At 31.8% G+C, this 8,515-nt stretch overlaps 1 long non-coding RNA gene across 1 annotated transcript; it reads right to left on the bottom strand.

The window, feature by feature from the left end:
* Positions 1-1,322: 1,322 nt before the first annotated feature.
* Positions 1,323-7,697, bottom strand: LOC149785916 (uncharacterized). The gene is made up of 2 exons (XR_016425173.1): positions 7,554-7,697; positions 1,323-3,659 (listed from the first exon to the last, which is right to left on the bottom strand). It is a non-coding gene; the product is annotated as an uncharacterized LOC149785916 (long non-coding RNA).
* Between the last annotated feature and the right edge of the window lie 818 nt (positions 7,698-8,515).

Genomic DNA, 8,515 nt, shown 5'->3' with positions numbered 1-8,515 from the left:
TATAATAAAGCCAAACTTGAGTGTTACACAAAAACATGGCATTAGTTCTATGAAACATTTAGTTTGTTGAATAAATCATCAAGCCTCTTTCAGTTATTAATAAATAACCACAATTGTTTGTTCTATTTGACTGATATTAATGCCATTCACTTAGTCAACAAATAATATTTTTTCAATCTTAAGTCAGTTAGCAAGTTGATTGCCTTCATGTTTGAGTCATTCTCCTGTTCTCACCATGAAAGTAAGACAGCATATATACATTGTATGAAGCTGCTGAAATAGACAATGTATTTTCCTCAATACAGGACCTGCACTTGGGAGAATTAGACAGTTATGGTTTTGAAGTTTCAACTTGGGGGTTGTGGTTGGGAAAGGAGTGTGCTGTTCTTTTAACCATTTCTACATTTGTAACTTCTGAACTAGAGACAAAAAAACAAATGCAGTTATTGTCATTGAATTTGGCATGGGAATTTTGTTTATAGTCATGCATGCCGACTACCAATCCAACATAATGCAAGAAATTATTTTGTCAAAAGACTTTCTATGAAGTGCCAGTTGGGGTGGGGTGGGGAATAGAAACAATAATGGTAGAATGATATGCGAGAAGGTCAAGAAATCAGATGAGGATCTCACTCCAATAATTCAGAACCCTTTATTTACCGTAATTCCCATCATACAAATGTAGGAATTGAATACTGATGGAATATAATTACAGAGTTACCCGGGTTTCTGTGAGTTATTAGGGTTTCTGTAGCTTTATGGGCTTTTCGTGTTGGTAATATTAATGAGAGTGTATAAACCCAGAGCTTGTACGGTGATGTCTTCAAGCACTCAGCCACCAGGGGCCTGTTTATAGTGGTGTCAAGCACTGGGGCATCACAGTCACATTATCTTGACACTGGGCAACCAGACCACCAGAGTAGTCTGAGAAAATAGTAGTCTTGTAATATACACACACACACACACACACACACACATACATACACACATCTCCTGAAATGGAAAATAATTTAACAAAAGTAAATTATATTGCCTTAATTATCATTTCCCATTAGTAATTTTATTTCTTGCCCTGTGCACTATAGTGACTAATACTTATTTTAATTTTGATGATAAAAATACATTTGATAATTGTGAGAAGGTAATTGTGAGAAGATAGTAGATATACAATCAAAATGGAAACAGATAATTCAAAGAAAATAATTTCTTTTGATTCAATTATTGGCCTATCTGAAGAAACATACTGTGGATGCTTAGAATTATGACAAATGTGGCCTATAAGTATGGTCGTATGAACATGCAAATAATAAAGAATAATCGTATGATGTTAAATGTTTTATTAATTTTTTTATTTCCCACAGAAACATTAAAGACCACAACATCTGAATACAAACTGAATTTGAAATCATGCAATTAAAAAGATTTCAAATATAACTAAGACAGACATTGCTATTTGCTATTTTTTCATTTCTTTCCTTAATACTTATTACAAGACCTCTTAACATGTGAAACAAGTCTTTATTTAAATGTAAAAGCTCAAGCACCAAAAATCAACTTGTTAGTATATAAATTTTAATTATGGTTACAATGAAATTAATGGTGTTTACAAATCACGACATAACTCATACACTCGTCAGAGGCTGTCCAGGTGTGTAAATTATTGAATAAGATTTGGGACACAATGGGGGTCAATGGAGGTGGAAGACTGGTAAAAAGTTTTTGAAAATTAGGACATCTTTTATGTACAGCATCTTATCTACTTGAAAACATTATTAAAGCATATACTGAATGAAATGGTAGGAAATTATGAAGAACACAGTACAACTTGCCATTCATATAGATCACTGTTGTAGACCTAAAGGACAGATATGGTATGCATTTGTAGGCTGGGAAAAAGCCTTTCATAGTGTCCAGGGAAGCCATATAATGGTGGCTATGACAAAAAGCCAATTCTAAATATTTCTAATGGTAAAATTGGAGTACAGCTTCTGCATTTATTTGGTATAAATATTGCATGCCTAATTCCTCAATTATTCATTTGCAAACACTCAATGTAACTTTCACTGCATCACTGTGCAGAGATTTAAAGTCTATAAAGCAATTAAAAGCCAAATACTGTATACTTCCTGAAAAGAAAATTTACACTTACAATGAATGTACCTCAATGATTTTAATCTGCAAACGTTTTTTGTTTGCAGAGGTACATTGTACCATTATTTAAAAAGTTCAGTCGAAACACTTAACATGTATACTGCACTCTTACATTAAAGAACTGTACAATATGCGATTGCAAATGGCCTGCAGTCACGATTAGAAATCTCAATGAAATTGTTTGGACTGAATACAGAAAATATAAACATTTCAAAACATGTTAAACTAGGTAAGTAAATTATGAAACAACAGTGTACATGTTTTATACACAACTGATTTTTGTTACCAAAAGAACAATTTTTCTGGGTAATTCATCAGACTAAATTTTCACCATGAAATGTTGGTCATTTGGACGTCATTTTTCTATAAAATCAATAAATGAAATTTATGGTATCCAAAAGTGGTTTACTGTTGCAAAGGCAACATTCTATCATGCATGTACATATTGTTCACTTTGTTATTTGACAGGAGGAATACATCCACTAACCACTGTTTTGTGCCCATAGGGAACTACTTTCTTCCCAGATAGCCACCAAAATATTTTATGTGAATACTCTTTGGACAAACAATTATTGCCCATGGTTTGATGCCTGTTCATGTTTCATATATTTATGAACATATATACATATTTAGTGCTTTAAGCCAATTACTGACACAAGTACAAGATATAAAGCATGCACATATAATAATCTAATTATTTAAATAATGGAGCTCCCCCCCCCACCAGATTCTTTCAAATTTAGCTTATTCACTATATGTTCCAAATTTGTAAGCTTTGCTTTTAGGGCTGTTCCATTTAAACATACATAGTACCCAGGGAAGGCAGTTTAAAACAAAATATATGTACATTGATTTCACAGATATCATGTTAAAATGATAAGCAAATTCTAAACTGCATCAATGGGTGAGTATCCCACTTTGAAAGTGCCTTTCTGGGTCCCATGTATGTTTTAATGGAATAGTTGTTAATCTGGCTGCCATCATTTAAGTTTAATCAGCAATCGAAAGCAATCTGTAATATGTTTTTATATTTCCTTTACTTTCTTTACCAAGCTGAAATGAGCAACATCTTAACCATTACTCAATAACACAATCATGTCAAATACAGTTGGAGCAGATGCCTTTGCTAAACAAGAAAGGTAAACAATAATGAAAAATGGAGCTCTATTAATTGCTCTTGCAAAAGAGCAACATTATAACATGAGTAAACCAGTACTGCTTTGTGAAGAGTGAAATCATGGGAACAACAGAAAGTGTGGTCAGAAATGTACATCCCTTTCAGTATTACTGTATATTGAATTAGCAATACAAATAACATGTTTAGTACTAATAATTGGTGATTCTTGGAAATCTGTGCTGTTGAAGACTTTAGAATTCTGCTTGTGCTCTGACAGACAAAGCAGAGGTCACATTCTCTGTGTAAATCTGCAATCTGTAGCAGGTACATGGATTTCAGTGGAGCATAACTTTGTTCCTCTCAACCATGAGAATGACATTCAGCACTGGATCTGAAAGATAAACCTACAATATTTAATGACAAATAATGCACTTACCAGCCAGAAGAAATCATTAATCCATAAGCAAATTTACTGTATCACTTGCCATATTTCCAAGACAAGAATAAATTTCAAAGAATCCATGAACTTGAAAGTTTTGGAGGGTCTTTTATACATGGGGTAATTTTACAATCAATACTAAGGACAACACATGTCACAAACAGTTTCACCACTTCCAGAGAAAAGGAGAGTTATATACGATAGTGACACAGATCTCTAATTACCCATGAATAATCTAAAGCAAGATGTTACTCTTCGTTACAGCTTGTACTAAGTATAACTACAGTAGAGCTGAATAGCCAGTATCGTTTCATTATTTACAATATAATTTTGTCAAAATTGAAACTGATGAAAATGAAAGTTTCTTGTAAGAAATATTAATTATTTATTGTCAATTTCACATAACATCTGCATAAATTGTACTTTGGATGCAATGGTCACACCACAACCTTCATTAACATATTTGTAATAATGAGCCACATGTAAACATTTGCACATGAACTATATTACACTAATGAAGAGTTCTTTTTAAAGGAAAATATTGGGTGAGAAAAATAATCTACATTAAAGTTTGGACCAAGACAAGGAAATCCCAGTTGCGGGGTTACATTATATGTCTCCCCACTCAGCAAGCCTTGTGGGGAGACAAATAATGTAACCCCTGGACTGGGATTTACTTGTCACGGTTAAAACCATAACATATATTTTATATCTATTTCCCAGAAAAGAGGAACGGATGGGTGAAAATAATGTGAACAAAGTAAGAATGATTTTATTTAGCAAACAGAAAATAAATTTCTTTTTTCTGAATTTCTATCAAGGAATGAATCAATTTTAAAAAAAATTTCAAATCATTCCAGAACAGTTTTCTTTTTAAAAATATCATAATAAATGGAAAAAGTTATGACAATTAACATTTCAGATGAAATGTTATTATTAGGAATTTGTATGTTAATAGATTTTAGTGTGGATTTCATCAAGAAAAGGAAAAACATTTTTTCTGCAGTATAATTGCAGCAACTTTTTTCTTCACTTTTGGAAACATTTTGGTGAAATTTTTAACAGTTATAGAGCTTAGGGAACTGCATCAAAGTGTGTTGAAAAATCAATTTTATGCTGCCAAATAATAATATAAAGATCATGAAATAAATATATCACTCTTTAAATGACTAGCAAACAATTCATACAGTGACAATAGTATTGATATTTGTATGTAAGAGCATGGAAGCATTATGGCAATTTCACTTACATTTAGCTATGCAACTCAATCAAAAGTTTGTTATTCAATAAACGTTATATATACCATTTATGTTGAGACAACATAACTCAATTCTGAATGTATATTTTTGTGCACTGTATTTTCTGGGACACATAGTTTCTTTTCCAGTCTTAAGTTGTGAGCACACTTTAAATCATTTGAAAATTACATGTCAGAAAATGCACTCCAACTTAAATTTTTATTTTAAAAAATATAAAACTGTGTACTTTTTTAAAAATCCATTGCAGCATCATCTCATTAACCCAGCCCTTCTCCTGCACATATATGATCCATTCTTTCAGTGCATGAATATCTTTTTAGCTTTGTCATACAGTGAAAATTTATTGTTGGAGACAACACATCTCCTTAAGCAGAAACTGCATGGACTAAAGTCATTTTATTTAAGATCTGCACCAGTCATGCTAATTCTCACACTTTCAACCACCATCTTATTGACAGTCCATCTAGGAATGAGATCAAAGCACACTGGAATTTCATCCATGTTAATGATCTTATTGTCTGCAAAATCATCTTTGCTTCTGGCCTTCACAAATTCATCAAATGATTTTATTTTCTCCAAATCATCTAAGTGACCCTGGATCATCGATGTCCATACATGAAGTACTATATTATGTCACTTTAAAAATTGTTTCATTTTATTTCCAAAATTCCTGTAAATACTGGTCAAATGGAAGCAAAGTAGTTTCCCTATGTGCGCTGAATGTGTGTGTGTGTGTGTGTGTGTGTATGTATATATATATATATATATATATAATCAGCACACTTAAAAGAATCCAAAATCGGCTTGCTTTGAAAAAAAATAACCTTTTTATTGATATCCTTTAAATATAATCGGTTTAAAAGTATCCAAAGTCGGTTTCCTAGGTCAGCTTGCTTTGCGATAAAAAATAATCCTTGTCTTCAATATCCTGTTGGCAAAATGACAAATAATGATTTTATTTGCAAGATAATGTCATATAATTGAACTGGATACAATACAATCTTGGTTATTTTGCACACAACACTGCGTCATGTGTGAATGGCACATACCTTCAAGCAATCATTTCACTTTTTCACTCTCGTTTGTGATTTTGTTGGATCCAGTTTTCAATCAGATAACACATTCAAACCTCTGAGTACAACCAAACATGATTTGTTTCTCTATGTTCATGTCAGTAAACATTGTATCTTGTGTAATCTGATGCAAGTGAAACATGCTACAGTATAGATGTCTACGCTACATATATGGACTTTGTGGATACATTTTCATTAATGCTCATGATGGAAAAAAGAGAGGAATAAGTGATAACAATACAATGTTAACTTCTTTCATTTTATTATCAAATAAGCATTTTGTTTATCAATTTTAATGCAACATGGGGGTACAAATTAAACACAAATTTATTTCACTTTTTAAGTCTTGGAACATATGACCTAGGTGTGAAAAAGTTTCACCATAAGTTCTAGTACAGGAAATAATAATTATTTTATTGGGTCCAATATATACAGTTATTATTAAAAGTCAAGTTACACTAATTTATAGCAATATTGATAAACAATGAAGCCTCTGCAATAATAATAATGTATATGTTCAAAATAGATCATCCATTTATTAGAATCACCCCAATTTTCTCTCTAAAATGCTGTGAATTAGAGTAGATTGTTCATGTGTTAGTTTAATTTTTTGATTAGATAATACAGAGACAAAAAGTATCTCATAAATATATACCTTGTAATGAAGCAACATTGAACACTGATAAACTGAACTAATTTTTCTCAGCAGGTTAAACTATAAAAATTGATGTTAAAAAAGTAAACTAAATTTAAAGTGCTGTCAACAATGCTCATTACATTGCTATTGAGACAAATGATGCCTCTAACTTGCATAATCTAAATTCAGACCAAAACTTGCTTTAACTGCATTCACATACATGAAATTATAAGTGAACGTGAATGATTGCAGTGAAAGTGTTCAGTTTCCAGTGTGTTCAAGAAACAAAAATCTTAACATCAAAATCAACATTCGTCATTCTGATTAACTTACCCAAAAAATTGAATGTAATCTGGTAACGCAGCATTTCCCTTTACCTTTAATGATGTAATCCTCTGGAATTGCCCACTGCCTTTATTGTATCACAGAACAAATGATTTTTCAAACATTAGTTTAATTTTTCGATTATATAATAATAAGACAAAATGTATCCCATAAATATATACCTTGTAATGAAGCAACATTGAAGACTGATAAACTGAAATAATTTTTTTCAGCAGTTTACACTATAAAAATTGATGTTATAAAAGTAAACTAAAATCAAAGTTCTGTCAACAATGCTCCTTACATTGCTATTGAGACAAATGATGCCTCTAACTTGCATAATATAAATTCAGACCAAAACTTGCTTTAACTGCATTCAAATACATGAAATTGGAGTGTTATCCATTCAACTGAACCTGAATGATTGCAGTCAAAGTGCAGTATCCAGTGTGTTCAAGAAACAAAAATCTTAACATCCAAATCAACATTCGTCATTCTGATTAACGTACCCAAAAAAGTGAATGTAATCTGGTAACGCAGCATTTCCCTTTACCTTTGATGATGTAATCCTTCCGAAATAACCTTTATTGAATCACTGAACAAATGAAAGAAAAAGAAACATTTTGCATTAGATGTCTGAACACATTGCATACCATTGGTGGAAACAAAAAGGAATCAAAACATACCCATCTTACATAATTTATTTGACCAACATAAAGCAGAGGTCACATTTAATTGCATAAAGTGGTACCAAGTCTATTTGTAACTATCAGAAAATTTAGGTGATTACTATTTATCTGAGTTAACATTAAGTCAGTACTCAGAATTTAGTCCCTACCTTTCTTAACAAATACCCTCCTCCTGCTGGCCCAATAGTGTACTCATTTTGTTTGTTTATTGATTGGAAGGTATTTTAGTTACTCTTTGTAATAGTGTGACTTTGGTACAGTTGTCTGTAAGTTAGAAGCTGTGCACAGTCAGTGACAAATCATCTTTTTGAATCAAAACTGTGTTGCTACATGAAGTTTTATCACAGTACTTTGTGCTTTGATTTCATGTGGGACTTATTACAATACTGTCTATTTCTAAGCTTTTTGGACACAGGACGAAAGAGTTCTTTGTCTCTGGTAGAATTAACACGATATAATTTCATGACTGGCAATTGTAAGATTCTTTGGTAGACTGTAATCTTTTGGGATACATCATACTAAGTTTTTTTCTCAGTAAAGTGCCTGTGAACTAACTCTCTCTCTGTACTTATTACCTACAATGAAAAATTGCTTTCACTCCGAACTTTAGGTAAATGTTTGCTCTACTTGTGATACAGAGGCTATCAACATACTAGAACAGCAGTAATTAAAAGCAACAGCGGTTTATAAACATTCAAACTCATCCACATACCAAGCATTTAAAGCTCAATATTAAATGATACTAAATCATCACTACCAATATCCCCCCAAATAAAGATTAAAATTAATACTGCACATAATAATACAATATGTGTGCAATAACTTA

This window comes from Sinohyriopsis cumingii, chromosome 12, assembly GCF_028554795.1.
Source record: "Sinohyriopsis cumingii isolate HCF-2022 chromosome 12, ASM2855479v2, whole genome shotgun sequence".
Lineage (NCBI taxonomy): Eukaryota > Metazoa > Mollusca > Bivalvia > Unionida > Unionidae > Sinohyriopsis > Sinohyriopsis cumingii.
The sequence above is the reverse complement of the archived record's forward strand: the minus strand, read 5'-3'. Positions and strand labels throughout refer to the sequence as shown.